This window comes from Ceratotherium simum, chromosome 6 (assembly GCF_057802395.1).
Source record: "Ceratotherium simum simum isolate JZ-2026a chromosome 6, ASM5780239v1, whole genome shotgun sequence".
In the NCBI taxonomy this organism is placed as follows: Eukaryota; Metazoa; Chordata; class Mammalia; order Perissodactyla; family Rhinocerotidae; genus Ceratotherium; species Ceratotherium simum.
The window spans coordinates 84,143,876-84,161,962 of NC_141905.1; the positions used below are offsets into that span (position 1 = coordinate 84,143,876).

An 18,087-nucleotide genomic window follows, 5' to 3' on the forward strand; every position below is an offset into this window, starting at 1 on the left:
ACAGCACAGAGGATGCTTAAATTCTATCCTTGAAAAATCAGGCTCTGAAAAAAAAAGAAACACCAGAACTATGAGAAAAACCTGCTGAGTTATACAGTTCTCTTTTAGAGTGATAAAATTCTTTATTTTTCCATTGGATCATTTTTTGAGGTTAATTCTTCCCCAAAACCGAATTTGGATTATGAATCCATGCATTTAGTTCTGCTTCTCTATATGCCAACATAAATTACACAGCACTTTTCAGTCCACATTATCTTAACGTTCTCCTATCGTGCAGTAAACAGGAATTAACTTGACTCACTCATTTCTTTCCAGATTTATGATCAGTTCTTTGCTTTCCAGTTGTATTCGAAAATTCAACACTTGTGGATGATTCTGAAAGATAAACAAGAAAAGTCAGTTGAAAAATATTTCACTTTGACTTGCCAATATCTGAATATGCTCCGTAGGTATATTCAATGGGGGGAGAGAAACACATCCTCTTGGGACCATTCCAAGGCCCCAAGTAGAGGAGAAGAGGACAACCAGAATAAGAGTCTGGAAAACGCGTCACCCTGCTGGGTGGCACTGACACAACTGCATCCCTGGCCTGTGTACTCCTCTCCTTTGGCCACATACCCTCAGGATGCTTCTTGACTCGACCCCCATCTCCCATAATCAACTCCTTCCTCAGTTTCCCTTTCTCTAGACAGGACACCTCTTTCTTTTCCCCAACTGCTCATGCCAGAAATCAGAAGTCCTCCTTGAACCCTCTACCTTTTCCCTCACCAGCTCCATCCAATCCACAAAAAGGTCCTATAGAGTTATACCTCCAAAATACAACTCCCGTTGTCCAGGTCTTACATCTCTCTCCCCCGCTCCAGTCTAAACCTTCATCATCTCTCACCCGGATTACTGCAAAACCCTTCTAATTCATGTTCCTCCATAGCTATCTTCACTTTCCTCCCATTCATTCTCCAATGGCAGCAGAAGGATATCTTTAAAAATATAATGTCATCAACCCACCCCTGCTTATGAGTCTGCATTGGCATCCCACTGCACTGACGACAATACCTCGTGCCTGCAGGCCTGGCCCTCGCCTCCCTCCACATCCCCCTACATTGCTTTCCTCCTTGCTCACCTGGCTCTAGCAGCTGTGTCTTTGCACATGCTGTTCCCTCTACCTGCAATGCTTTCTCCTAACTCTTCCACTCAGGATCAGCTTAAATGTCAATAATTAAAAAAAGCCTTACTTCACTCCCCAATCTAATTACACCCCCTTCTCCCCAGGTAGTCTTCCTTCCAGTCTCCTGTCCTTTTCCTTCTTGTAAGGAAGGACTTCCTTCCTACTTGTAATAATTCAGTATGTTGATTTGTGGGTCCTCTTGTTTATTACCGTCCATGAAGGTGCCAGACACATAACAGAAGCTCAACTAGTAATTGGTGAACGAAGGAATCAATCAATAGGGCAAACAGCTCTACCAACCTCTTCTCCCTCTTGCTAGGCAGACACCCTCTTCCTGTTCTCCTTTGGGTGCCAGGAACCCTAGTCTATGTGTGCCCATCTGCCAGTGGGGAGCAGGCACCTACATTCTCTGTTCTGCCCCAGAAGCCCCAACGAGTTTCTTGCCCGCCCTAAGAATGTATTCCTGTGGCAGTGTCCCTTAACCCCCAGCCCCACCCCAGGCTCTCTCCCACCTAACCCAGGCGGTCAAATATGCCACACTCCTTCCTGTTGAGCCCAAGTCAATGATTCGGAGTCTTTCCCCAAAGTGAAAATCTATTTGCCATCCCAAACGTATCTTCCTAAGCCCCCTTCTGCTTTCCCAAATGCCATGCATCCTCAATGATTCTAGGGACTGATGGTCCAATTCCTCTCCCTCACCCAGGCCAGCATGTCTCAAATGGGGCATTTCTCACTAAGAGAATTTAACATTTTTAATGTTGATTTTAAAAAATGAATGCTGTGTTTTCATTCTGATGACATGTTGAGACAGTTCACTCAGCACAACGAGGCCCTGACCTAGCTCGCCATTGCTTCTGTGTTCACGTGGGAGCCTGGCAGTGCTGCCCGACCTCCAGGCTGACGTGAGAAGCAGAGGGGAGGGGTTAATTCACAAAGGATGCAGTCAACTCAAGAAAGGGCAAAATGCCATCACAGCCCAGTCCAGAAATTAAGGTTTCTTAGTGGCTTAAAAAGAACCAAGCGGAGGAGAGTTGGGTCATCACGTGGAACCAGCACCACAAACTCCAGAGCACCCGGCTCTGCCCAGTTAGCGCGTCAGTGCTGCACATGGAGTTCCCGTCTTGTTCAAACATCATCCTCACCCACGTTAAATTGGCGCTGCTAACTTCAGTTGTATCGGTTTCGTCTGCCTTTGCTTTGTGAATTCTTTTGGTTTTATGCTTGTATAACAGATATGAGAAGTAGGGGTTTATACATAGTTTTCTAATATTCCGTATTCAAAAGGCACTTCTATAACTTCAGAGTTCAAGAGACTTTTTTACAACACAGCATTTCAGCTACGCTATAAATGAACTAACCACACGCTACTACATTTTAACAGAAAATGGGTTGTAAGCTCCAAAATCCAACATTAAAATAGTTAAAATGCAACAAAATTTAAACAAAAACCACAACAACTGAAGGTCACAAGAGCTTTGGGAAAATGTAAAAACCTGCATTAACTAATGCCATATTACTGGGGCTGAATCATGAAGGGGGAAGCACGATTCACTTTGTTTTTAGGGCAGCCCTTTGCACATCTTTTTGTAATTTCCTATGTCTAATATGGTAGCCATTAGCCACATATGGCTATTTAAATGTAAATTAATTAAAAAAATTTAAATTAGTTCATCAGTCGCACTGGACTCATTTCAAGGCTCAAAAGCAACATGTGGTTAGTGGATATCACCATCAGACAGCACAGACGAAGAACATTTCCATTTTCACGGAAAGCTCACAGAAATTTCCATGTTCATTGGACACCTCTGAGTCAGTAACAGAGACCTAAAACTTGCATCACCAACTGCTGCCTGATTAACAGACTATTTTAAATATTAGTGCCTTTAGGGGATAAAATTAGCAAAGCCAAGTTTTGTGTCTTTTTTAGTGTGCTTCCAGAAGGCTCTTCTCAATTTTAATTGATGAGTGATATTATTTTTTAAGTAGTTACTTAAGCTTGAGTGTTAAACAGGTAAATTTCCATATACATGAAATGCTTATGTATATTTTCTGGGTTTAAACAGGTCTTGTTTTGTATGGATTCATTCTAGCAAATGACTACACAAAATCTAGCGATCCTGTGAAAACCACACTTCTTAATTGACGTACTTTGATGTTGTCTGGTATTTATAAGAATTGTATGGATTTCTGAGTGTTTGCTGAACTTTTAAAATTAGTATTACTATTCCTATTAATTAAACACACATTACTTCTTTTGATTTTTAATAGAGTGTGTAAAAGTGTTTCTAAGCCCTGTATTTGATTTTGGGTCTGTCACAGAGACTGTTACCCACATTTGACTATACTTTCTAACACTTGGATTTAACTACAAACACTTATAGAATGTTCTCTCCAGGGTTTGCGATTTGTATCCATTAATTATATCTTAGAAAAATAATACTATTAATTATGTTTATAATAAAATATTAGAAAAAATATGTCTCAATATTCTGTCAAGATATACCCAAACAGCATACAGATGTATAAGGATATATATTTGTATGTGTCTTATATACGTGTGTGTGTAAATAACTTAGTTACTTTAATTACAAATTGTTTGTCTAAGATATTGACATACATATCACTCTTTTAAAGAGAAATCCTGACAATTATATTTGTGAATAAAAATATTTGCAGCACTCTTTTTTCCCCCCAAAAAATTGAGCTAGTTTAAACATTAACATTTGTACTCATCCCACATCAAGTCCCTACAGGACCTGTTATAACATTCCAATGTCAACATCTTTCAGATGACTACATTTGCCCCCAGGGAGGCAAAAACATCTTTATCTGTATACTTTAGTTGAGATATGAATGGTGCAGGAGAAATCAATGGAGAAGAAGAACAGAGAGCTATTTTAATTCAAAACCACTAATTGCATTAGATTTCTTCGTTTAAAAGCAGGTATTTGTTCTGTTTTCTTTCGATTTTTACATTGGAGATAATGAACTAGTGCTGGTTAAATATAGCATTCCTTTCTTAAAAATAACATATTGATTACCCTAATGGAACAGTCTTTTATTGAATGCTTAAAGAACTGCATTTGCTGAATAAATCAATTAAGTGCTAAATCAATAGGTTAAAAATGTTTTGTCATTTTTAGTCATTGTAATTCTAGTTTTTTAATTGGGAAAAGTACATCCAAAAGAATGTATAAAATGTATAAGTCCAATTTAAAAGACAACAATAAAATAATCATTAGGATATCTATCACCCAACTGAAAAAATCAAAATATTAGTAGAATCTTAGAAGCCTCCTGTATTAGCTGGCTAGGGCTGCCATAACAAAATACCACCGACTGGGTAGCTTAACCAACAGAAATTTATTTTTGCACACTTCTGGAAGCTAGAAGTCCAAGATCAAGGTGTCAGCAGGTTTGGTTTCTTCTGAGGCTTCTCTCTTTGTAAATTCCTCATGGAAATGAGTTTGGGCAGGCCTCCCCAGACGGTTCACCCAGGCAGATCTGCAAAGTAAGGCTCCAGCTAGCACCCCGTGGCCCATCACCTGGGCCCTCAGCTGCCCTGTGGGCTCTCTGAGGTCTTCCACAGTGCACTTGGCCAGCACATCCTACTTAACTGGAAGTATAAGCAGATGTTTAAAAAGTGATTTATTGATTAGCTACAGCTTTCTTCTTCTCAGCATTATGTGTGTTGTGCTGCCCTTCTTTAATATGTATAATTGGGAGCTCACCCAAACTTGAATTTAAATTATTTCACTCATGATGGGTGCAAAATATCTCAAGTTAATAAATGTAGCTTTTCATGGATGCAAGGATGCTTATGACTTTTTTTTCTCTGACAGATGGAATGATACACAGCATCATCTCCCTGGTGTTTCTATGTCCTTAAAGAGTAGCCAATTTTCAACGACTTGGAAAACTCTGAACCTGACCATGAAGATGAAATAAGGTGGCAGTGAGCCGGCAGGAGGAAGAGAATTACATTAAAAAACTAAGATGTGGGGTCAATCGCCAAGACCACTTCCATCACGACTTCTAGGTTATCCTCTCAAAGACAATGGTCGGTGCTGAGCCAAAGTCATTCATCTCAACCATCGATACTAGAAGCTCAGAGAGATCTAATTTTTCAAACAGAATAACAATATTACAATAATGCATTCAAGGGACTCTGAAATAACTAGATCCCTCTCCAGTACTAAGTAAATGCTTCAGACTGCAGCCCTGGCATTCATGGGGCACGAGGGAGTCATTTATTGCTATGAATATTTAGAGGCAATCTTGATTACAACTTTAATATTAGTGTGCTAGTTCCACAGCCGGGAAGATATGTGCACCGTGGAATTGAGAAAGGACAAAATCAAATTAACTGCAGAGTAACACAGTAAGGAGTGAATTGCAGCACCATAATGGGGTGTCCCTGGCTTGGGCCTTTTAGGTATTACATAAATGATAATAATGTTTATTCATGAGTTTTGATAAGTTTTTCTGATGGAAAATTGACATTAGCAAACAGCTTGTTGAACTGGGCAGAATGGCACATACTAACCTCGGGTAAAAACTGCTTTTGAAATATATATAATGTAGTTTTTAAGGTTTTTTTGTGTTAAAATGTTGGATTATTTTGAGTACAGACTCTTCTTACCATATTTCTGTGACATGACGGGTTTACAGATGTTCAGCCCACTTCTCCCTTCCCATCATGAAAAGGCACAACCCCAACACCTTTCACAGTGTGATGCTCTTAGTTCAAGTTCTATATCCTGTTGCTGCTGGTACGATCACCAGTGCTTAAATTTGCATCACATATTTTAGATTTTCATTTTAGATTACTGTAGCTATAGCCAGACCATCTTAAAACCTTACTTATTCATCAAAATATCGCCAGTCTCGCCCCGCCCCGCCCATGCATCTGTGCTATAGGATTGAGGTTCCTCACGCTCTGTGTCTGTCTGCAGACAATGGTGGATTCTGAAGCAGACAGCGGTAATCTGCTCCCTCCTGGAGCTCACAGTCGGGTTGTAAGAGGAGAGTGACAACATGAATTAACAGAAAGCAATTTGGAAAGCGCTACAATGCAGGTTTCTCAAACTTAACACATCTAAAATTCAATTTTTATTTTACACCTCTCCCCAGTCCAATAGAAAGGAGAAGTTGGGGAAAATCCATGCTAGCTCCCCCCAGAACTCCCCTGCTCGGAAACAATGCTCTTTCTGAAAACCCTTCAATGGTGACCCACTGTACTTGGAATAAAGCCGTGGCCTTCAGACCAGGAAGGGTCTGGCTCTGCCCACCTCTCGGCCTTGGGTGAGCCCCTCTCCCGCCTGCTCCCGAGCACCTGACACACTCTTGAACCGGCCAGGCTCGACTGCCTCCCAAGCCATCTGCTGACGCCCTGCCCGGAGGTCCTCCCTGGGCTCTCTGTGGGGCTGGTCTCAGCCTGGACACCACCCTCAGAGAAGCCCCCGCCATGGCAGTGGGGTTCTTTGCTCTTACAAAGCCACTTCTCTCCCTTCCTAGCCTAAGTCCTCATTTGTGATCATTTATTGATCTATCTCCCCTAGTAACACAGAAACTCCATGGGGGAAAGGAATTTTTTTTGCCTTGTTCCCAACACCCAGAACAGGGCCACCTAGAAATATCTGTCGGATGACAGAATACAGGCATGGAGGTGGTAGGAGATGGCAGAAGGAACACTGACCAAGGGGGTAGCGAAGAGACCCCAAAGCCATTAACATCACCTCTGGAGGTTTGAAAGGGACATCTGGACTCTCCTCCCCAGTCAGAACTGACCCCTAGCAGAAGGCTGCAGTCTGTCCCTCTGACCCAACGGGCTGCCTGCCTGGCCTCCCTAACAGATACAAGTGGGTATACAGAAGATCCCTTCCTAAGGAGCGAGGAACCGGCCCTCTCAGAACGACGTGTGTTCTGATCCTCTGAGGAGAGCAGGCAGGGCTGGCTGGGCGCTGAATTTCTCACACTTACACTCGGGACTGGAGAAACATTTCTCGTGAGTGCCCATCCCCAGCCTGGCTCCTGGTGCCCTCAGGTCTCTAGAGAGGACTCCTACTCAGGTTCTTCAGACCTTAGTGATAAAGAATCCTGAACAGGGCAAAGAAGCACAGAGCAGGCAGCTGAAGGAGGACGGAATGCGATAAAATGTAAATCAATGTAAAACACAAGGCAAAGAGTGGGGGGGGGGGGGGTGGAGCAGGGAGAATTAGAAACCAGAGCCCTGTTGGGGTGGGGTGGGTGGAGGGGAATCAGGGTAGGAGGGATTTGAGGAAGTCCTGTTCTGCCACTTAATGGCTCTTAACTGCCCCAGGCTTGGGGACTGGACCCTGGACTGCATGGTGACATGGTGGCCTGGGAGCTGGATGGTGTGGTGAGATCGTGTTGCTGAATCTGGCCTCTGACTGGGGCCAAGCGGACACTAGATCCCACCAGGCTGTGGCCCTGGGTCCTCAGACCTCTGCTATCCTCCTGTCCTCTTCTGCCTTCAAACATCTCTATTAGCAGGAAGTGGGGAGAAATTCGTGTGGCTGCCTGCTGATGGCTCAGGACCACCAGGACGCTGAGGACAGGAGGCCAATGGCTAAGGTGGGACCTTCCCATCACCCCTGCATCTGACTGACTCACAAGACCACCTCCAGCCCTAGTGCCACATGCCCATCATCCCTCACACAAGAGGTACCAGCCCCTTGTGAATGTCAGAGTCAATACGGCTGCACCACTGTCAAACAGGGGTCGTGATGAGGAATGTTATCACGAGAAGAAGGCCTTGGCTGGGTGCCAGGACCCAGATCACTTCAGCATCTTCATACTACCTCCAACAGCCCAGAAGGAGGTCATGGAGCCCCCAATTGACTTCTAGGAGCATCCTAAATTGGAAGTTTGCAAATGTGTAACAATTCCTCCTCCCTTGACTGCAAAGGAACAATAATTTTAAACAAGAAAGAACTATTTCATTTCATCTTGAAAATGTAGTGTTTTTCCATTTAGAAGGCTACACACCGGGGAGGATTTAAGCTAGAAATCTGTCCACAGACTGAGTGGATGCTGCCACTTGGGCCGTGGGACTGCCAACTAGTCATTTCACTCTGCTGGGCCTCGGTTGCCTCACCAGGAAAATGGGGATAACAATACTTTTCCTGTCTATCAATGTGGTCGGCAGAAAAACAGGCCCCCAAAGATCTTCTTGTACGAATCCCTGGAACCTGTGTATATGTTACCTTACTTGCAAAAAGGGACTTTGCAGATGTGAATAAAGTCAAAGACCTTGAGATGGGGAGATGACCCTGGATTACTCGGATGGGCCCAATGTAATCATGAGGGTCCTTAAAAGCAGAGAACCTTTCATCGCCCGGGGCAGAGAAATGTGACATGAGAAGGACTTGACCCACCTTGTTTGCCCTGAAGATGGAGCAAGGGAGCCATGAAGCAAGAAACACGGTAGCCTCTAGAAGGTGGGAATCGTCTTCAACTTACAGCCAGCAGGAATATAGGGACCTTGGCCCTATAACCTCCAAAAGCTGAATCCTGCCAACATCTCACATGAGCAGGATATGGATCCTCTCCAAATGCCTCCACCAAAAAAGACAGCCCTGCGGCATCTTGATTTTAACCCGGTGAGATCTGAAGCAGAGAACTCAACCAAGCCACTGGACTTCTGATCTTTAGAACTTTGAGATAATAAAGGGGTATTGTTTTAAGCCACCTAAGTTGTGATAATTTGTTACAGCAGCAATAGAAAATTGACATAATCAGGAAGATTGCTATGAGATTCAAATGGTAGAATGTCTGTTTGGAAACCATAATGCATGATAAGATGAAAATACATGTTTATTCTAGAAATCCAATCACCAATGAAACTGCCCCTTCATAGCACAACAATGACAAAATACCATTTCACTGATTATTTATTGCTATTTACACTGCAAGCCTTTTATCCTTTTTGTATTTAGATCTAAATAGCCATGATAAATTAGGTTTTCTAAAGAAAGCTAACAATTTTTCAAAAAGGAACATAACATATTCATTAAGTGGGGGCCCATTTACGAGCCAGGCACACGGCCAGTCCCTGGGGAGGTGGCTGAAAGCAACTTAGCTCTTCCCTTCTTTCATATGGGAAGAAGATGGTACATCTGTAAGACCAGTATTGGAGAAGAGGCAGAAGGTTCTGAGAGACCCATGTGGATGCAGCACAAAATACGTGAAAATACTTCATTTTGATGTGAAATATTCTAAAGGTAACACTTTCTAAGATTTGCTTACTGATATAATCAGGTGTATTAAAATATTAGAAAATAGCACAGAACATTGATTTTTGGAATGACTCGCCTAAACTTACAAGACATAGTAGTAAAATAATATGCACTGTTTATTAACTGGAAAGCTTGGTTTCCAATTCATTTATCTAACTAATTTGACGTCTGAAAACATTCACATCCCATTTTTTTTCTACAAAACTATTTCAAAACTGCCAGTCAGAGGAAGTTAGCTTAAGTTGCTGGTTTGTTTGCAGGCAAGCTGTCTTCTAAAGAGAATATCCCATTCATATGCCGACTAAGGATCATTTATAAAGTATCACTGCAATCTCTTTCAAATAAACATTAGCAGAATACAAAAAGTCCTTTAAAAAGTAATCTTGCTATCGATCACAGAGGCACTGCCAAGTCACTGTGGACTAACTGAAGCCTAGTGCAAACAAGTTTTTCTATTACAAACAGAATTACAGCTAATTGCTAGCTTTGTATAAAACACACTCTAATTGCTCCATGAAAACTCATGCCAAAAGCCTCGCAGAGATCTAGGAGAATCCACATTTCAGAACTTCAGACAAAAGTTGGAGCCTGACTATCACTAGCTTTTTCTATCGCTTGCCTGTCACACTATTTCTTGGGGTGTCTGGGTCTCAGAATCAGGAGGGAGAAAGAGCAGGAAGAAGTCGGGGAGCCAGCTAGGGCTGGAGGAACAGCTCTGCCCAGAGTTACTAGAACGGAGCCCGAGGAGAATGGGGCTGTGAGCGTGGATGGATGCAGCCCTGCAACTGAGGACTGAAGAAGAGCAAGTGAGACAGAACGGCTATAATCAACAAGACAAGAGAGAACAAGTGTTGGAGAGGATGTGGGGAGAAGGGAACCCTCATGCACTGCTGGTGGGAATGCAAACTGGTGCAGCCACTATGGAAAACAGTATGGAGAGTTCTCAAAAAATGAAAAATAGAAATACTATATGATCCAGCTATCCCACTACTGGGTATTTATCCAAAGAACGTGAAATCAACAATTCAAAGAGATTTATGCATCCCTATGTTCATCGCAGCATTATTCACAATAGCTAAGACATGGAAGAAACCCAAGTGCCCATCAATGGATGAATGGATAAAGAAGATGTGGTATATGTATACAATGGAATACTACTCAGCCATAATAAAAGACAAAATCGTGCCATTTGTGACAACTTGGATGGACCTTGAGGGTACTATGTTAAGTGAAATAAGCTGGACAGAGAAAGCCAAACACTGTATGATTTCACTCATATGTGGAAGATAAACACATTAGATAAGGAGAACAGATTACTGGTTACCAGAGGGGAAGGGGGTGGGGGAGGGCGAAAGGGGTAAAGGGGCACATACGTATGGTGACGCATAAAAACTAGACTATTGGTGGTGAGCACAATGCAGTCTATATAGAAACTGATATATGATAATGTACACCTGAAATTTACACAATGTTATAAGCCAATATGACCTCAATAAAATAATTAAATAAAAAAAAAAAAAACAAAGAAGAGCAAGTGAAGGACTCAGGTGGCCTCTCAGAGCCACCACGTGGACCCTCACTCCACTGGGCTTGCAAGACTTGCACCCCTTGAGGACATAGTTTTCCATCTTCACTGAGCTTTGTTTTAGGGACAATCAGTACACCCTGCTGAAGAAAATGTGAGTTCATCTCTCTTCCTACTAAAATATTAGTAAAATCAACCAGTCATAAATCCAGTGACACTTATGGAAAACTCTGTCCTCTATGTAGAAGTTTCCCAATTCCAAATCTCTAGCTCCGACCTCTATCTTGAGCTAACATGTATGATGCAAATGCCCCACGAGACACGTCCAACAGATATCCTACCAGCAACCCAAAAGCTACAGGGTTTAAAACACACTCACCACGTTTTGCATCTCTCCCACAACTTCCCCAAGCACATTCCTCGTCCTGTGACCCCCTTCTTTTCCCTATTGTCATCGTCATCCTTTTCAGTCACATTCGTAGCATCTTCTGACTCTTTCCTTTCTCTCAGTCCCATGTTGAATTAGTGGCCGAGCTTTGTGGATGCCTCCTCTGTAGCATCTCTGGAATCCTTTCTATTCCTACTACGTGGTCCTTCTCCCAGCTCTCCTCTGGCCACTCTCTCATTAACCAGTCCTATCCATTGTTCCCTGAGCTGTTTGATAAACACAGGGCTCCAAAGATACTACTTCCCTTCATCTTGGGTATGAAGCGGAGGTTCCTTAGCACCCTCTCCTCCTCGGTCTGCCCCCTCTCCCTCCACACCTACTCACTGTTCTAGAGTAGGGTTGACAAACATTTTCTGTAAAGGGCCAGACGATAAATATTTTAAGCTTTGTGGGCCATACGGTCTCTGCTATGACTATTCAACTCTGCTGTTGCAGGATAAAGACAGTCATAGATAATATGTAAATGAACGAGCGTGGCTGTGCGCCAATAAAACCTTACTGATGGACACTGAAACTTGAATTTCATATAATTTTATGCATCATGAAATATTATTTTTCTCTTGATTTTTTACCAGTCGCTTAAAAATGTAATAAAATTCTCAAACTTGAATGGGCATCAAAATCACCTGGAGGGCTTGTTGAAACACGGATTGCAAGGCCCATCACTGAGTTTCTTATTCAGTAGGTCTGGGATGGGGCCTGGGCATTTGCAATTCTAACAAATTCCCAGGTGATGCTGATGCTGCTGGTCCCGGGATCACATTTCCAGAACCACTATGCTGGGCCAAGTTTCACAGGGTGGCAATTCATGAGCTTCATTCAGCCTACAGCTTTCATTGGTTTTGTCCTAAAGTGTGTGCCACCCAGTGCTGTCAATTTGAGTTAGTTGCTAACATCTAGGAGTCAGGAGGATCTCAGACAAATCTGGGTGTGCAGCTTTTTGGAGAAGAAATATATCAGAAAAATGGCAACCCTGGTCTTGCACTTCAGATGGCAACAACTGGCTAAAACTGAATACAATCGGCCAGTTCTCCCAGCCCCACCATGCCCTAGTGTACTGGCACACGGAGGCCAAGGGGCAAAAGTTATCCATCATCTTACACCTGGCCAGCCTCACTTGTTTATAACACCAGCCTGGCCCCTGGCAGCATTTGAATTCACAATCTCTGTATTAAAGTCAAGTAGCTGATGATCAATATGCCTGGAAGGAATGGATGAGCACACCTTTCCGTCTCTTACTCCCTCTTCTACTTCCTGAACTACTTACTCTCCATCCCTTAAGGGCCCTGAGATGCTCCTGACTTTCGAAGCCCTCCCAGATGGCACAGGTAGGTCTCAGGTAGGAGACGTCTCTCTCCTCTCTCTGCGCTTTCCACTACACTTCCACATTCTGCCTGGAGTGCAGTTATTTCTGTCCATGGCTGTACACTCACTAGGCTGCAAGCGCTCCTTGAAACCTTAGCCAACCTTGAGAATTCACCAAGATGCCTCAGGTGCTGCTTTCTTGTACATTCGAAGTACAAAATCAATGCTTATTAGTCTGATTACTTTGATCAACACATTATAAAATGTTGCTCACTCATTCCTTCATCTAATATTTACATGCCAGATACTGTGCTAAGTGGAGGCTGTCTACCCTGCTAACCAATCTTGACCATCGCCACAAAGTTCAAAGTCACGAGAGTATCTTATTATACTGAACAATTGAATATACGAGCTACTTTGTTGTTGATGTTGTGTTGACAAAATTAGGTATTTAAATTCACCCTTAATAACAACAATTTTCAGACCAAAATAGAAAATCTAGTCCTTGCTGAGAACGAGGCTGGAATTATCAGAAATGTGTGATTAGCAAATCCTTAGCCTATTTTGAGCTTTCCTGGATTAGCCCACCTTAAACTAAACCATGAGTGTAAATGTGACAGCATTTAAGAGGCCACTGTGGAAACCGTGGTATTTCCACCAGGACGATACTAGTAGGCTGCGTCCAAGCGGACACAATAAATGAAGTTCATGGTCACTGCAGGGCCTTCATTTCCTTTACTGGGGCTCTCCATGGCTTTGCCTTTGGGAGGACGGCAAAGAGTGCTCAGGGGTCCCTCCCTATCCTGCTAGGAAGAGGAAAGAGTGGCTCCATTCCTATGAACGAGTTTACAACAATGATGCAAAACTGGACAAATATGTAATCAATTTAACTGGACCTTAAAATGAAGTGATATTGACTTAACAAAAAGTGAAACAGAGAAAGAAGAGACAACAGAGCTAAGAGATGCAGCACGTGGGTGTGAATAATTCATAACTGACCAACAATATTTTTAACAAATGAAAACCAAAATTACATTATTATCTACAGATAGAATGTCATACAGGGATACCTGAAGTCCTGCTGAAAAACCTTTTATTTGCAACAATTTCAAAGAGAATATTTCGGAAAGATTTCAGATGAGTTACTAGCAAGAAGACATTTTGTATAAACAAAATTGTGTGTGTATGGACTTTTCTTAAGTATAAAACAAGATCTTACCTAAAGGTGCACTAAAATAAGTAAACATAAAAATTGTTGCACGGTCATCAAGTTTAAATTAAAGGTTTCACTGTTAATTCTTAATAAATAGCAAGTCCAAGCTTAGTGGAAGATAAAAGAAGTGGTCAATTAAGCCCATCAGTAGCTTTACCCTAAACTAGAACTTGGTTTTTCATTATAGCCTCCTCCCCATCTCCCCAAGTAAATTAGGATTACACAGACCTGGAGTCAAATCCAAGCTCTATGATTTACTACCTCTGTGACTCAGTCACTGTTAGCCTCTCTGATCCCCAGTTTCCTCGCTTGCAAATCATCGTCATACCAGCTGGGAGGATTAAACGGCATGGTTCATATCAACAACTGGACAGGGCTGGCACAAAGGAAGCACTTGATGTGATTGACAGTAAGGATCACACCACACTGCCATTCGTACTGGTCATATCTCTGTTCCTTTTGTTTAAGGATATAGTTTTGCCCTCCAATCCAGCAAAACATTCTCATTCTTACAATCTAGTCTCCATTTTGCTGCAAACCATAACATCTTATCACAAAAATACACATACACACACGTTTATTTCTGCTCTTCTATTGGAATTGTTGAAAAAAAAGGAATTACTCGTAAGAACCTCATCCAAACTGTCATTCATAGTATCTGAATAAGAAAAGAAAGGTTAATAAATCCCTTCTCAGTAATTCTAGGGGACTCTATCCCTCACCACAAAAACATACACATGCTCCTGCCCCCATGCCACTGGTACATTTTTTTGGCCTATCCTAGAAGGATGCTGTTTATACAGGAAAACAAAACAAATAAAACCATGGGATGTAGAGTGGTCAGAAGGCAAGCCAATCTCTTCATCTGACAAGAAAAGCTAAAAATAAACCACTGTGATGAAGCACTGAACAACAGGGAAACATACCTGCACAGCATGAGTAAATCACGCATCTACACACGGTGTCTGCTACAAATGATTCAAACTCCTAGCAGGGATTTCATGAAAGGCAGTGGCTGGAGAGAACAGTAGGCTCATATCCATCCCTGTCTGTGGGGACCATCAGGAAATTGTGCCAAAAGGTTTTTTAAAATAAAATGCTTGGTAGATAACTGCCTGTTCCTTATTTTTAAATATCCTGTTGAAAAGAACTATATTTTCAAAGTCATGCAAAGTCATCATTTCCTCTCCCAAACACATCTTTTGTGGGGGTTACACACTCTGTTCCTTCAACTATTTTCTACGTGGTATGGTTATAGACCATCCTAGACCTGCTTAGCTATTTTTTTTATTGAAACTAAAAACCTTGTCATTTTACTTGCATTGATTTTTCTTATGAGTTTTTGGCCCATAGTTCCAACTTATTGAGAACTTTTAAGACCATGATTTTTTTGGCCAACCTGGTAGCTACCTGGTGCCACGCCAGGCTTATTAAAGTATGAGACGCTAACGTTGGTGAGATGCCAAGAAATGTGTACTTCCATGCACAGCTGGTACAAGTGTAAATTGGTGCAGCCTTCCATGAGGCAATTTGGAAATAGTTATCACTCCCAAAAATTCATTTAAAGGAAATAACTAGAAAAGTACGCACAGATATAAGCAGAGAGACATTTAGCACAGTTCATATTGAAAAGTCAGAAAATACCTATGTGTTTACCCCAAAGGAATGGTTAAAAAAATGACATGACAGAACCACATGATATGATATTCATAATCATTAAGCTGATGGTACAAAAATGGAGGCATTCTGCTTTTGGTAATGACAATTTGAGTAATGTGGACTCATCCCTCCACTGAAAACAACTAGAAAAGCTGAAAAAAGTACATAAAAATTCGATTTGAAAGCAATGTAGAGTTTCCAAAGTAATGAAGAATTATGGGACCACGATGCAGGTACAACAGGAAACCCAAGGTGTGAACCCAGAACTGGAGGTTAACTTTCCCACTCAAAGCATCTGCAGATATTAGAAGAGGCAGCTGGGAGGCTGAAAACTGGAGCAGAACTTTCAACAGACTCACAGGACTAAGGGGATAAAAATTGGATATCAGAGTCTGCTAAGAGGTGGTACTGATAACTCCCCACTCTGGACTTTGGTCTGGGAATCTCTAAATGCTAAACCCAATGAGAAAGGGTGACTCAGAAGTAGATTAGTTCTCATAGAGAACTATGAAACCAGCTCAGTCCCTGATCACATGCGCCTCTTGCTTAGGCACCAGCCATATAACATCAGTGCCTTAAACTATCTTTAAGCTTTGCATATACAATGTCTGACACTCAAAAAATAATCAGGCATAAGTGGACACCAAGGAGATGAGACTGAAATGCAAGAGAAACAATAGAAACTGATCTATAGGAGATCCAGCTAATGGAGCTAACAGAAACAGCCTTTAAAATGACTACGCTTAACATGGTCAAGAAGTTAAAAAAAAAAAAATATCAGCAAAGAACTAGAATCACATGGATATTCTAGAACCAGAAAATATAACTCAGTGAATAGGTTCCACAGCAGTTTAAACACAGCCTAAGAGAGAAACAGTGAAGTGGAAAATAGGTCTAAATAAAATACACAGGACTAAAGCATAAAGAGATGAAAGGATGGAAAATTTAGAAAGGAACTTAAGAGACATATGGGATATGGTGAAAGGTCTATGCATGTGCAATCAGAGACACAGAAGAAGAGACAAGAGAAAACACAGCAGAAGCAACATTTGCAGAGAAAATTACTAGGAATTTTCCCAAATTGGCAAAAGACATCAAGACTCACATTTAAAAACACCATGAATCCCAAGCACTATAAATAGAAAGAAAAACCACACCTAGACCTAACAGAGTAAAATTTCTGAAAAACAGAAACGAAGAAAAAAAGACAAATAAAAAAAGATACAATGTCTTAAAAAAGGAGCAACAATAATTGACAGACTGACATCATAGAAAACAATGGAATATATTATAGTGATTAAAGAAAATAATTTCCACCTAGAGTTCTACAGCCTATGAAATATTCTTCAAAATTGAAGGTGAAATAAAGATATTTTCAGACAGACAAAAATTGAGAGAACTCGTAAGCAATAGATTGCATTAAAGGAATACTAAGGGCTTTTCTTCAGGCAAAAGGAAAATTACACCCTTGACAATTCCTGGGAGATGCATGAAGGAATGAAGAGGTAACATTAACAAGTGGGAACATCTAAATAAATATTAAAGGCATGATACAATAAGAGAGAGGGGAAGTAAATATAACCCAATGAATGAGTTTACAGGAGTTTAAACACAGCCCATGTCCATTTTCAATGCCTTCATTTCCCATGACACATTTTTCAACTGGAAGAAGATTCCATGAGCTCAGGCCTTGGTGTTCCTACCTGGAACTTCAGTCACTAGAGATATAGTCTAGATTTCTTCTGGCTACACCCATTTCTTCATTTTCACTCATTTATTCAACAAATCTGTTGAGTATCTATTAGGCGCCAGGCACTGTGCAGGCTACTGGGACCACAGAGATGAAGAGACCCATTTTATAGGTGAAGAAGAAAAACTCAGGGAGATTAAGCAACTTGCCCAAGGTCACCTGGTTCTTAAGTGGCAAAGCTACACTCCAGATGGATTTCCTTGCCATGGGTTTTTACTAAGCAACTCTGACTCCCAATAAAAACTAACACATATATGAATGCTCAGCTGGAATTTATCCATATTATTCTTTCTCTCTAATGTTTTATTGCCATTACTGCTCAGCTTTTTTCTCTCACATCCCTACATCACTGTCACTTTCTTCACCATCTCCAAATTATTCCCTTTAACTCTCTTTCCTATTCTCTATGCCTTTGTGCATAAAATATCTTGAATTCATTCATGAAATTACAACCTTCTATTTCTTAAGATGTTAGTACGCAGCATTCTGCAGATGGCAGAATCCCACTGGGATTTCCAAGCATTTAATGCTATAAATCATACACAGCTGTTGTCCTCTCACCCTGGCCAAGAGCTGGGGTCAGCATCAAAAGTAAAGCTCCAAGCTGGCCCAGGAAAGAAGGAAGGAGGCTGCTGCTTCCCTCCACCTGCCTGACCCCATCCCACCTAATAGGACCTTGGTGCTAGTGCCCCAGTGATGCACAGAGGAGAGAGGCCAGTGCTGATGCTATCAATGGGGCTCCTTCCTGCTTCTCATTACCA

At 41.7% G+C, this 18,087-nt stretch overlaps 1 long non-coding RNA gene across 1 annotated transcript in view; it reads right to left on the minus strand.

Moving 5' to 3' along the window:
- Nucleotides 1–300: 300 nt before the first annotated feature.
- LOC147916927 (uncharacterized) overlaps nt 301–18,087 on the minus strand; it is a 94,794-nt gene continuing 77,007 nt past the window's right edge. Inside the window, exon 3 of the long non-coding RNA XR_015552534.1 lies at nt 301–375. This is a non-coding gene — a long non-coding RNA (uncharacterized LOC147916927). The remainder of the gene's footprint in view (nt 376–18,087) is intronic.